Source organism: Haliaeetus leucocephalus, unplaced genomic scaffold (assembly GCF_000737465.1).
Source record: "Haliaeetus leucocephalus isolate CR32 unplaced genomic scaffold, Haliaeetus_leucocephalus-4.0 Scaffold206, whole genome shotgun sequence".
NCBI classification, from domain to species: domain Eukaryota; kingdom Metazoa; phylum Chordata; class Aves; order Accipitriformes; family Accipitridae; genus Haliaeetus; species Haliaeetus leucocephalus.
This window is the reverse complement of record NW_010972642.1, coordinates 10,178,558-10,192,933: the sequence shown is the minus strand read 5'-3', so window position 1 is coordinate 10,192,933 and position 14,376 is coordinate 10,178,558.

The following is a 14,376-nucleotide window of genomic DNA, read 5'->3' as shown; positions in this document are numbered from 1 at the left end:
CTTTTTTTGTCCCATGATTAAATTGTTTAAACATTATGAGTTCCAAACTACTTATTCCAGATAGACTGGAATAACTTCTGTCATAGAAAATAAGTTCTGGAAAATCTAATGAGACATGGCTGCTGGCTATTTGGTTTTTTTTTCTCATACAGCTCCAAATCGAGCACATTTTTTCTAGAATTTTTTTGAGGAATAAGCAGTCTAATTTTCAGTAGCCATCTCCACTCCATTCCACCCCTCTTTAGTAGGGTTAATTGGGACAAGTTACTGTCTCTGCACCTCTAAAATAATGGTGGTGGTGGTTTAATATGTACTTTCACCTTCTCACATCTTCAAATTTCTTTATTTGTTTAAAAGGGTTGTGGCAAAATATTTTAATATTCCGGTTTGGTAAATCATGCTGCCTGCTTTAGTAATTATGTCAGTTTGATCTCATTTCTCCTCATCAATGAAAATATCCAATTCTTCTTGCATTTTACCCACACTCAGAAATTTGGCATATAGACCATGGAAACACATCTTCCTCTTTCCCTCAAAGTATTGATTTACCTAAAAGTGGACCCAGTAGCATGGCTCTGGTTCCATTTCTGGATTTCTGCAACATTATTGCCCTGGGGTCTGATAGTCTAAAGTTACTCTGCTGAGTTTCAGGACAGAGACATTTAGTGGATTAGGCTGATGTGAGAATTATGGCTGTTCCTTATCAGGGCAGTAGGCAAACTGACTTTGTCATTCATAGTTACACATCACAGGTCTGGATCACTAGGAAGTAGTCACAATACAAAGATTTTCTCTTCAGAGACCCAGTGTTGTTGCCTACACTTTGCAGGCTCCAGCATGGCTTTTTTTGGTGTGATGGAAGCACACATATATGAACAGGTCTGCATATAGTTAATTTCTTCTGCCTTTTTTCCTCTAAAATCAGTTGTTTCTCCTATCAGCTGTGCAACAGCATGCAAATATTACTAAATCTGAGGTCAGCAATAAAGTAAACGTGCACTCACAAGAGCATATTTTCATTATTATATCACTGTTATTACTGTGGTTATGAGGAGAATTGCTTGCAAAGCACCCAGCCATTAGCTAGCGTATTAGCCAGTAAGGCAGTGTACAGACACTCAGGAAAGAATATCAAGGTCACAACAGTCAACAAAGTGACAACTCAACACATCTGCAAATTTGCAGAAGCGGAGCATGGTCTGCTTTGCAATCCATGTAGCCATAAATTGTCTTGCACACCTCATCTGAGGGACTGTGTCTCCCTAGATTGTCCTGGGGAGTTTAACTCACTGGGTGATGTATTTCACTGTGGAGGACACTGTCCAAATCACTCTCCCTGACATGATGCCTGTTGTGAGAACAGGTTAGACAGGCCAGTTTGGCTGCCTAGCAGTGCTGTAACCTGTATCCCTGCGAATAATTACCATCAGCGGTATACTGGTGGCTGCACTCCTTTTTTAGTTGCTAGTACTTAATGTTCAGGATGATGGCTGGACTGCTGTCCAAGCTCTTTATTATTGTGCCTCTAGTCACAGAAGGTATTCTTTTGCTGATTATTTTAGTTATCACCATGGGAAGGTGACAGGAGTGGAAGACATTTATGTTCCACTCCTTCATCTTTGTGAAGCTCATCCACCTTCACCCTAGTGCAGCATGATGGGGTAGTTACGGAGATGGGGTGCACAAGAGCTAGACCTCCAGTTCCTGAAGCTGGTGGTATCTACACTGCTATGCAGATCCACCTGTCTAATTAGACCAATGTAATGCTCTTTAAATAGCGCTGTAAGTGTGTGTGGAGTCTTTTGGACACATAAAGTGAATGTCCCCACTCTGAGGTTTTCACAGTCCAAATTAGGCTTGATGCACTAAGGGATAGTAGTAACAGGGAATGAAAGGAAGCAGCGGAGGCTGACAACAGGAACGGGCTTGCAATGAGATGAATTCTATGGACATGTTGTTAGATCCTCCTGAGCTTCTTGTTGTAAATAGAGGAAAGTGTTTTGACTTGTCAGCAATTATTTAGAAGAAAATCAGTGGCAGACACGTGAGTGAAAAAAGTGAAACCTTAGAAAAGAGTTAAAGGAGAATGAGTTGACTTGGGGCTGAGAGACAACATAGGCATTCTCTGCATGGGGACTGTTGTGAAGGAAAGAAATCAAGGGAGTGAAGAATCATGCACAAAGCACGTGCAGAGCAGCCAAAAAAGAGGAAGAGACCTCATGATAAAGTACGGGGAAGACGTTTTTACAAATAGTTGGCAGTAATTTGGTCTGGAATTATTTCATTTGGTCAATAGTGATTTGGAATTCCCTATCTGGTTAATTCCTCTTGTGTATATGTTTTAGTTACAACTGAATTTTGAATAGTCTTCAGGTAGGTTTTTGGCAAAATCCAGCACTTGAGCCACTGTGAGTTTGTCCTGAGAAGGCAAAGGTATACTCAGAAAGAAAAAAAGATCAGGGTGACAGTTTGCTCATTGGTGCTTCTTTATTGACACTTAGAGGAAAGAAGAGTCTGAACTTGTTTCATTTGATCTTGGAAATGAGGTATCTGAGTAGTTGCTGTATGACACAGTAATCAGCTTCACTCCTAAGTCTTATGCTTAGAACTATCATCTCATGCTGCAAGATGATCTCTTAACATTTTCTTATTATATTGACATGAGGGAACAAAATTATCTTCATCTGAGTCAAATAGAAGGAGCCTCTGAGCATTTGGTAAAACTGCATTGGCTACATATGTGTTTAGAATAGATTTGTTACTCATTTTTTATGTGATCATGATTAATTGGTGAACTTCAACTGTATTTTGTTGCGCAGCAATTCACGCTGAGCCATGGAGACATCTAGCAGTACAAATCCCTCTGGAGATAAGGTGTTGTATTAAGAGACTGACAGACTTTGGCTGGGCATTTGAAGGATATATTGACTTTAGAATAACTCACCAAACTAATGCCACAGAGTGAAATCTACAAAGATGCAGCTATTAAATACTGCCACTCCAGCTATCTAACACTGGAAACACTTGGGAGTGAGATGCAGCATAAGAGAAAAATAGAAATTATTTTTCAAAGCCAGTTGGCATCTTGAGCTTATTGTTTTCCCGGACAGCTGGGCTGTTGAGGAAGCCTTCTTACCTCCTGGGGAAAGAGAGCAAATGCTCTTCCTCTCTCTTGCGATGCCCTCGGACTCATGCCTGAAATGGTATTGACAGCTCTCCAGAAGAACTGTAGCACATCCATTTTTAATGGCAGGCGAGCTGTTCAGCATAGCAGGGGGTGCATGAAGCTGAACAGGCAAGCGAGGGGAGGATGCTGTAGATCTCCACACATCTACATACTTGTCATTTAGACTGGCTAATTTGTAGTTCAACAATATGTCAGAATAAATGATCAGTGATTTAAATGAAGTACTTAAGACTGAAGAGAAGGAATATTTCTTAGTGGTTAGATCAAGGGACTGGGAATGAGAATTGTTGAATCTTGTTTTTTCGTAGCTCCATTACTAACTCACTGGATGACCTTAAGCAAGTTAATTAACCTATCTGCCATTTCATCCCTCTGTAAACTGGGGATAATAATGTCTGCTTCAGAAATGGGTTGTGAAGAATAATTGTTTCTTAGAAAATGCTTCAGCTTCCCCTAGTGAAAAACATACTACAGAAGTAAAGTATTATTTTTACTTTACCAACAACATGAGCATAATACTTTAAAAGGTAATAGTAACAAAGATGCATCTTTCTTGGCTGGAACAAAGTATTGCGGGGGGAGGAAAAAAGGAAAAATATTAAAATGATGGAATCAGTTGAGAAGAAATAATGGAGACATCTGACTCACTGCTGATAAAAGCTCTTGCAGTTTCTCTTCCATTATTCCTTGCAGAACTCATCTGAAAGGACATCCATCAAGGTTTTCAAATGGGGTCAAAACAGCTGTCCATCTCTAACTCTGTTTGACCAAGTGTAAAAACAAAGAGCGAATGAAAATGTTCCAGCAATAAAATTTTCAGGAAGACATCAATCTCTTAAACAGAACACCCAAGGAGATTGGTAGGGTCTCTTTGGGTTCAAGTTTCTGTTTCTGCATGCTGAACTCTTGTCAAGATGCTGTCTAGCATCTAGACCTCTTGGGTTTGTGAGCTGTTGGGTCCCCTGAGTTTCGGCAGACTTTGATATGGTATATACCTGTTGACCTCCACGGTGCAATCCAATGGAGATTTCTCTCCATGTTTTCCTGGTTTAGGTCCCTTCTTGTCTTAGGGTATCTCAACCAATGCTGACCACAGGATACATCATTAGGTCTTTGGGAGCACTCTAGATACCCATCCACTCTCTGACTGTCTCTATTTGCAAGTCAGCAGGTTTTCCAAGATCTGGCTGGACTCCCAGTTACCCAGTCATCTCAGTAGCACTCTTTGTAGACCTAAACATCATTGATTAGCCTTTCTCCCTTCTGTAGTCTTTTGGAGGCAGAGCCTTGGAAACAGGTAATTTTTTGGTTTTAGTTTGGAGTTCTTTCCTTCGGTCCTGGTGGGTGACATGAAGCTGCTGTTTACTATGTCAGGGTAGCCCCAGGATACATGCAGCGACCTTACACAGCACTGGTAACTGGCATTGCTCTTTGCCTCAGAATTTGCCTGTCTAGAGAAACATAATCAATCTTGCATGCACTTCCCAGCCTCAGTTTCTTCAGCCTGTGGGAGCATTCTTCTGTCTGGCGGGCAGGTTTTGGGGAGTATTCAGGATCTTTCTTCTTGCAGCTTATGCTTGTCTTTTTAGCTGCAAAGGTTTTTTTGATTCATCTCATTCTATCTGACCTTGCCAGTACTCAGGCTGAATGACCCCTGCTCCTACCTCCTACATGTGCTCTCTGGGCATCTGTTCCCTTTTTCCTGTGAAAAATTCCTTCTCCAGATTTTATGGTTATGAGTCCCAAATTTTCTTTTTTCCATTTTTGTCCGTGGGAAATTTTGTTCCTTAGTCCATTTCTCTGGAAACAATCAAGAGAATTAGCTTCTTGCAGGCCAATCTCTTTAACATACCTGTTGGGCAATCAGCATACGGTCATTAAGGCCTAGTACTCTTCATTGTTTCTTGTTTTGTGGGTACTTACTTGAGGCCTTTACAGCAAAGGTGAATAAATACATGTCTTCCGTGGCACAGCAGTTCTCACTGGAACAACTTCAGAATATGAGCCATAATGACTATGTTGCAGATGACTGAATACCCCAAATAATTGTCAAAAGCATATCAAACTCCTCATTTGCTCTGCTGTGGTGGGTAGTCTGCACAAATTACTCTCTGGAGGTGTTAAGACCTTCTGTCTTCAGTTGCTTGCCCTGAGTCGTTCAGGCTCAGTCCTGCTCTGTGAATGGCCCTGTTGTACTTAGTGCTAACCCAGTATTCAAAGAAGGGCCAAGTTTGTTGCCGTGGTCTTAGAGATGTCCTCCTGCTAAGCCATTGTTACACTGAGCTTACTGGAAGTGCTGGAGATGCCTTGGAGTGCTCTTCTTCCATCAGTTAAGCAGACAAGCAGCTAACTACTACTGAGCTTTGAAATCCAACTGTGTCCAACCTGGCTGCAGTGGCCCCAGTCTGCCCTAGTAACGGGTCCATTCTGCTCTGAACAGGATTTCCGAAAATGGCAGCACGGGGCTGTGCCTGCAGAACTGAGCTTTGAGGTCTTCACAATTGCAGCTGCTGCTGCCAGCATGCAAGTCACGGGCAAATGGTCAGCTGCTGCGTGGGGTCTCCAACCATAAATCCTCTTGACTGTAGGGATCACTCTGGCCCTAAGTCAGATATGTGGGAAGGAAAGCGACTCACTGTCCTGGCAGGACACTCCAAACAGGCACTTCCCTCAAACACGTTGTACCTACCGAGTTTGCATCCATTCACTGCACTGTAATCATCTACGTTGTTGCTGTAAAGCACTTTGAGATGCCTAGCTTCTGAAAGGTGCTCTAGAAGAGAGACATCAAGCTGTACGTTTCTGTAAATGCCTCATTTGGTGTATCAGATTTAGTGGTATTTTTAGTGGTTTATTGGATTGCAATTTCCAATGAAAAATAACAATGGCATGTGAAACTAACTGTTGTGATTTCAACTCAGTGTTGACAGAAGAAGAATAGTCCTTAAGGAGCTGCTGCCATCTCTTAGAAAATGAGCACTGGTAGCAATTCTGCTGAAATGTATAGATTTTCTTTCCTCCTCTTTCCTTTATTCTTTGTTAAAACTAACAAACCAATGGCAATTGCATGGAAACTAGGTCTTTTTGCTTAGGCAGTCATCTCTTGCTGCTGCATGTTTCCCACCTGGAGCTCTAATCCTTTCTTTGTGATCTAATCAATTCCTCAACAACCAATTGCGATATCACAGTGCTAAAGTTTTGTGTGGGGAAATGAATGAATGAACTCTGAAGAACCAGATACTTTATTTTCATGCAAATATTGTTGGTGGTAATAAATGAGGAAAGGTAAATGCAAAACTGTTGAAGATAGCAGCATACTTATGTCTAAATAGAGAGTTTATCACCCTAGATGTCAGCTGCTTTCAGAGAGACACACAATGTATATGTATATACATTCTTTTCTTTTTTGATTTTTAAATGAATCTACTCTGCTAGGACTTCACAGCCAAATGAAATACATGAAGATTGAGGTCTTACTTCTGAGTCATGTTCCAAAATTGAGTGTTTTTAGAGAACATAGTTTTTCTAAGCAGGTGCTATTTTTGGTTTTGCTTACTGGTTTTCTTCCCAGTCCCTTCTGTGATGATTTCTTGTGATCTATGAATTCTGATTTTTAACTAATCCTTGTTCTTCTATTGTGACTAAAAGAAGCAACAAATTGAATTGGCAGCTGGGAGCCAATCACAGATGTGATACATTCATTACCAAAGATGGTGTTAGTGGTCTACAAAGACTGTGGCTCTGTCTTTCAGTGGATTAGTTCACAAAACACTGCTCATTGGTAGAACTCATGTCCAGAAATCTCTCTGGGAATGAACAATGGGTTCTGAAATCTGTCAGAAGCTTAGGGAAGGTTGTGTAGTGTGACTTGCCACGTCAAGCAAACTAACAGTACTACAGATGCACCTTCATATAAGACTGCCTATATGAACTAAATATTGATGCACTACAGCAAAATCAGAATTATTCAGGCTTTAGTGTATTGAAGATCAATGTGTTAGAAGCAGCTTTAAGAATAAAAGTAACTTCTTACAAAATATGCTTATTATTGGCAGCCAGAAGTCTGAGTTTTTGCTCTGAGTCAGTACTCTTTGGCCCTAATATCTCATCATTGCCATCCTGGATTCTTCTTGCTATCTCTATAAAAGTCGCAAGATCTATGAATTTTAATGAGAAGCAATATCTCCTGTTTTCAGCTGAGCCCAATGATGGTGATGTCGAAGAGCCATCTTCCTTTTGTAGCTGGCTTTAAGCAGCAAGTAACCTTGCTATATAACTAACTCCTGCATTCACAGCAATGTCACCTTCATCACTGCAGCAGACAATGGGTTTTTCCTGCAGCAGGATTTCGGGTAGGAGGCTGGGCTTGATGTATCCGTAAGGTAAACTGGGGGAAGCACAGTGGGGCTTGTATGAAACAGTAGTCCTCTTAGCAAGGCATTTGGGGAAACAGATCTGCAGGAGAGAGTTCATGTGAAACCTAGTCCAACTCAGAGAAGAAGCTGTAGAATATGAAGATGTTGACTACCAAGTTGGCAAGACAATAAGCAGGAGGCATAACAGAGTGGCTGCTGGGATCACAGAGTGCACCAGAGTGAAGCTGAATCTCTGTTTGTGAAAGCAAGGTCTGAGATGTGTTTTCTGTTGTAGGGAGTGAATTTGAAATAGCCCTGAGGGCTAAAGATTGCCTCTATGCTTTGGCTGAGTTGTCTCCTAGCCCAGAACTCCCTCTATCAACAGAGACTTACACATGTGCAACTTAGGTGTTTTATTTTTCTTAAATATTTTCTTGGTTCTCCTCTGACATTGCAAGAGCTTGAGTGTTTACTCAGGACTCCAGAGAGACAGGCACACACCTGTGAGTGTGGTACACATTTGGATCCTAACACCTTGAAAAAGATAAAACTCATGGCAACACCTTTAAAGGTGGAGTGATAGGTTCCAAGTTATTCTGCAGTTTACCACAGTGCGCATGAACACTCAGTCTGTGTGGAGGTGGTGCAGGGATAATGTCTTCAGTTGACTAAGTTTGCCTACCAGGCCTTATTTTCAGTAGCTTGTAGCTTTGCTAAATTTTAACTGCTTGGGCTGACATTTTGCAAGCATGATGTTCACGCTGGGCAGTTTGAGGGAAAGTTTAATTATAATTTGCTTCAAAAAAGTTCATCCTTGTTTTGCCTGAGCTTAAAAATATTTTTGGAGATGTTCTGATGAGAAGCAGTGTCCACAGTGTAGCCTTAGGTTGTTAACAGTGATGTGGTTTTGACAGTTGACAGCTAAATAATAAAGAGTAAGTTTTCACAGGAGGAAGCAATTTTAGTGGAAAGCTCCCAGTCATTTGTTTTGTTTTGTTTTGTCTTTGGAAAAACAGCATCATACTGTGGTTCTTTTTAGTTGGGTACTGTCTTTTACCTGTCTTTGTGTGAGGCCATTTAGGGTTGGCCATTCCCTCAGCTTTATTGAAAAAGATGACATAGGACTGCTCACCTACATGTCTTCCCACTTTCTGCTCAGCAATTCATTTTGCTTCCTCTCCAAACAAATCTGTTCTTTAGATGCTACACTCCATTCAGCTGCTGACCCCCTGATTAATTTTGTGTCAGCTCATGCATGCTTCTCCTGTTTGTCACAACTTCAGGTCACTAAATCAAGACTAAGAAAACACCACAATAAAAATTGCCCGTGAATTGCCATTCACTTGTGTCTTGTGTTCATGAAGTAAGATACACGATCAGGTCCTACTTTCTACACAAATTCTGTTTCCATTCATGGTAGATGATGGATGAACGAGGACTCTGCAGTCCTGAGATGGCAGCTGTTTGGTGAAGAGTTTGGAGGCTGTGTAGTGAGCCTAGCAGATGAATTCAGGTAGGAAAAATCATGGACACATGGTTCAGGCAATTGAATTGAAATTGAAAATTTGATTTTATTTCACCCTTTGTGAGAGTTGCGGTTATGAAGCTAGGTGACTCAGATAAATGACATTCTTCCCAACTACTGTCCATGTGGTCCCCATTTTCTGTGTATCCAGGTTCAGTCACCCATACACTAATTTGTAGAAATACTGCCCACTGTGTCTAGAGCCAAGGTAACTGGGAGCTGTTCTCTGAGGAAGGAAAGTGCTAAGCACTCTGAAAGTTTTGGTTCTAAGCTTCTTTAATTGAGCACCCAAAATACACTGACATGTTTGAAAATATTGGCTTTTATCTCTGTTCCTCAGCAGGGAGCTGTGAAGATAAATTCATTGATGTTTGTAAAAAAAACAGCCCTCAAACACTACAATGAGAACACCACTATAGAAAGGCCCATGAGGAAATTAATCATTCTGTATTCAATACAAGTTCTGGATGCTCTGCAGTAAATAGTACATGCACCACACATTGGATGATAAGGATAGGAGAAAATTTGAATAGCGTTCATTAAGTGAGCAACATCCATCCTTTGTGCTGAAAAAAGCGGGAGACCCATGGAAACAAAAATCATGTAATTAAAGATTGTATCATAATTTGTTTGCATAAGGGGTGAATTAATGTTGCATGGGTGATCTTAAATCTGGCATTCACGAACTTGCTTAACTTTGCAATCAAAATGGGTTTTTTAGAGAGAGCAAAACAAATGCCTTTGGGGAGTTGGCAGGGGGGAGGGCAGAAGATGTCCAGCTAGGTGTTGGTGTGTGCAGCTAGATACTAGTGTGTGCACAGCTAAACACAAGTGTGTACATAGCTGTGTGCCTAATCTCCATGTGTCTCTGTGTGCGTGTGTGTATGGCTAGGTTGTGTTTATGCAGCTGGCTGATGTTTCCTTCTGAAAATGCCTTTTTCTATTAAAAAAAAATGATAGAAGGAGCATTAACAGCTGGTTTAGATGCCCAGGTTTTAGTCAACAAACTTTTATATGGTGTTTTGTGGTCCAGGTCTTCCTTTGTAGAGCATCTGCTTGGTTCTGAGTCACCTGAACACCCCAAAATCTGTTTGACTGACGGGTCAAGTGTTTGTGGGAGTTATCATAAGATGCTTCTATGGGATAGGCAGCATCTTTTATGTCTGTGTTAGTAGAAGGGTTGGCATGCTGAGGATTCACCCCCACCAGTATCCAAGGTGCATTGGAACGATAAAAAGCATTAGTAGATATAATTTGTTATATCTGTGTTTGGTTTGATTACTGTCTTGTATTTGAAATCCTGTAATTAGAGCAGTGAACTGCCTCCAGAGCCAGTGCTACTCCAAGTAATACAACACTAGTATGAGTTCCTTTGTCTTCAGTAGGTGGTTCATTACAAAGGATGAAGGCTGGAGGCCATGTAAATTGAACATCACCTCTTGGGACATGAAGATCACAAAGAGAGAATGGAAATACTGAGGACCATCTCTCCCTGTTGAATAACAGTTAGTGGTACAGATCCCTGGAAATGGGAAGAACATTGACTTGCTCCATCCCCTCCCCCACTAGATGGCACTGAACTCTTTTTCTTTAAAAGAAAAAAAACAGAGGAGGAAGAAGAAAAATATGGTGGAGGTCATTTTGATGTAAAAAAAAAAAAAACGAAGAAAAGCAAATTGCAATTGGTTGTCCATTAACTCTGCCCTTCCCCCCTTCTAACCCAACACCCCGCCTGTGTGTACCTTGCTTCGTATAGGCGCTCCCTTTGCTTTTGTGTCTGAAGCTTTCCTGGAAGGCGGTGGGAGATGGTAGCTGGAGGATGCTAAGGAAAGCAGAAACGATCCTGGGAGAGAATGGAGAGGAGACCGGCCCTGTCTGTAAGATAACATCCGTGGTGAAGTCTAGCAGGCAGTGCACAGGGCTTGTCACAAGGAATTTGCTCTGAACAGACTCGCCGGGCTCCACTTCTCTGTCCCATGCCTTCAGACATTTTTCCTGTGCAACCATGTGCTTTAGCTTTCCCTCTGGATCACTGAAATCGTAACCTGCAGAAAGGAAAGCCTCAGCTTTCAATCCTTTACTAAAACTGCATTTTCACTCCCCAATTCATTTAAGACCCATGAATTACCTTCCTTTGCCAAGATGCCCTTAATTCACTGTAGGGAATAGTTTCCATGTAGTGTGCCCAAGTGTGCGTGGAGTTTTGGGGGGTTTTTTAATGCCTTTCTCCCAGCTTACATTCATCTGAAGATCGACAAGGATTGTTTTTTTCCCCCTGTGGCGAGACGGGGGTGGGAGGAAGAGGCTTTAATAATGATCTGTTTGCTCCAAGAAGGGGCTGTCTATAATAATCCTGTGAAGAGACAGAGGAAAGGTTCCTAATGCCTGCAGCAAGCAATATTCTGCCCCTCCTGAAAAGAAAAGGAGATAATGATGATGAGGGAGAGAAATGTTTAATTCTAAGAGTCAAAGTGGAGCTCATCTGAAATCCAACACTTTCTCCTACATTTATATATTTAAGGTGACTTGCAGGAGGATATAGATTGCCATCTGATAAAGCTACAAATGCAAGCAAAAAAAAAAAAATGCATAGAAACTGCCACTGAAATGTCTTTTCAGAGAAAAAGATAAAACCTGGAACTGCATGCCAATTTTTGGCTTTCAGACCCATATTTAAGAATAAGAACAGGGAACAAGTCTGGCTTCTCCAGGGACAAAAGTCCCCCTGCCCCAAACTCTCTTACTGCCTTGGAGTGTGAGGGAAAAACCCGGCACCTGGACCTGCCTGGGTCCAACAAAATCTTGGCTCTTTGGACTATAATCCTAATATTAAACTAGAAAAAAAAAATGTAGGTATGATTACATTATATGATTTTCCTGTCCCCTAACATATCTTTGGCGAATATAATGAGAAAAACAGCTCTAGTAGCTGGGTCCTCCATTTTGCTCTTACCCCCAGTTTTCCAGTTCTGTCTAAACTTCCAGTTTAGACAGAAAACAGTTCTGTCTTCCAGTTCAGTCTAAATAGGGAATAAATGTAGCAGACTCTTGTGCTTAAATCGAAAATCCAACAATCCTATCAGCCAAAAAACACGTTTGGTAAAATTAGGCTTGTTCCCTGTTCTCATCCTCCAGCTTGAGTCTTGATGCTAAAAATTGACAAAGAAATCCAGGTGCACTCTCATCTCTGTGTGGGTGCAATACAAGAAACCTGTTCGCTTTCTTCTTATAGGAGCCAGCAGCTTTTTGACCACAAATCTCTAAATTTTATCTCCAAACAGACAGCAAGTATGGCTACTCCAAGCCCACTATAAAATTTAATTCTTTTTATGTACTGACATGTAGTTGCTTGAAAAGTCCAGTTATAGAAGTGGACCCACCTGTGCTTAACTGTTTTTAAAAAGCCTTAGATCCTTAAATATTTGCCTTTATTATGAACAACAAAGGGAAGTTACTGCTAAAAAGAAACTTAAACCAGTGCCTTGTTTCAATAAAACAATTAACTTTAGACCTTTCCAGATACAGTTAATATTCATAACATAACATTGAAATTTTGCAATAGAGCTGTTTCAGAGGATGCGGATGATCACAATGTCTATGGTTTGGATGACCAACTTTCCTTTGAAAGTTTTGTAATCATGCAAGGGGGGTAGACAATACAGTACCTTTCAAACCAAAAATTGTTTAATGGAAGAGATGCTTGTCCATAGCTGAAAATCCTAGCTGACTTGGGACCTGGTTTTGCCAGGTAAAATGGAAAGAGACATCTTGCCTTTTTTGATTATACAATTTAGTTTGGGGCCAAAACTGGTAGGATCCAGCTGTGTGTTTTTTTCTGATGCAGCTGTATTCCACAAGAAAGTCCAAGTATGTACTTCTACATGAAGAGCTACTATGTCCCCCCTCTGCTCTCCCCACTGGAGCAAGTACAATTTGTGTAGCTAGGGTTAAAAGCCAGCAAAATCCCAGCACTCCCCTCTTGGGGCCAAGGGCTGTCACCAGCCCAGGGGCTCCAATAAAGGCTGTGCTTATTTTCTATTCAGATAACACAGCTTGGGCTTCAGGGGCCAAAAGCTGGTGGGATCCAGCGTGGATGTAGATTTTGGCGGCAGTTGTCCGTGGAGATGCATCGGGCTGTGGACATTTTGGTGCAGTAGGAGCAACCGCGTTGTTTGCTATTCGTGCCGTGGAGTTGCTGGTGTGGGGGAGCCAAATATTGCATGGGGCTAACTAGGTCCCTCCACCAGCTCCAGGATGCTGTGGTACTCACAGACCAAGGATGTGCCAGGAACTGGAGCTTTTTGATGCAAGGCAAATGCCCATGCTTATCTCCTTTTTAAACAGTACAGTTCAGAGTCTGGAGGCCTCAGTTTTCTGGATCACACAGAAGGTCTTGAATCCAGGGTTTTTCCAAGCTCATGCTCTGTGTTACGTAGTAGGTTGGTATTTTTTCGTGCAGTAAGAAACAGCTCCGCTTGTCTTGGATTTGGTCGACACAATGTAAGGGCTTGTGACCAAGAATGAGCAGGAGCCAGTTAAATCCAGGTTTTACATTTTCCCATCTTAAAAAAGTAAGGCTTCGACATTTCCTGCCTGGGAAGTGGTGCAGTTTATCTTTAAGGAGGCTAGAGAAATAAGAAATGAGTCTCACGTTGCATGGGTGACATCACTGGCTTTTGGCTCAGCGCTCTGTATTCTCTGTCTGTAGGCTTTAGCCAAGGCTGCAGGGCTCGGTGTTTGAACAAGGAAAGATTCCCAGGTGTACAGAAGATTGGATTCGCTCTTATTTGGGTTAAAAACGGTGAAATGAGATTTCTAAAGCTTGGGGACTCCAGCTCGCCTTCTGTTGCACTTGATCTCTACAAGATGGGTGAGTTATTCCCATTAGAGAGAAAGGGAGTGGAAATTTAAGGAGAAAAAAAAAATGTCTGAATATATAACTGCTGATGCTGGGGATACGATTCGTACGAAGCTGCTGAGCTAAAAACCTCAGCTCCGTCGTGAAGATCGGGCCATATGGCAGAGAAATGGTGCAGACCGAAAGCTGTTGACAACAGTTAGGGGCTGCTTTCCTCTCCCCGTGTAAGGTGTGTAGCCCCCCCCCCCCCAGCCGCCCCTGTTTGTTTTGGTTTGCTTTCCCCCGACCTCCCTCCCCCTCCCCATCCCTTCAGCATCCTTTTCCAGCCAGCCGTAGCCCCAGCCCGCCTTCATCTTGCAGATGGCTAACGTGCCGCCGTGTTAGCAAAACTGTGCACAACACATCCCCAGCGCCGGGGACGAAGGAAGATTCCCCCTCCCCCCCCATCCCA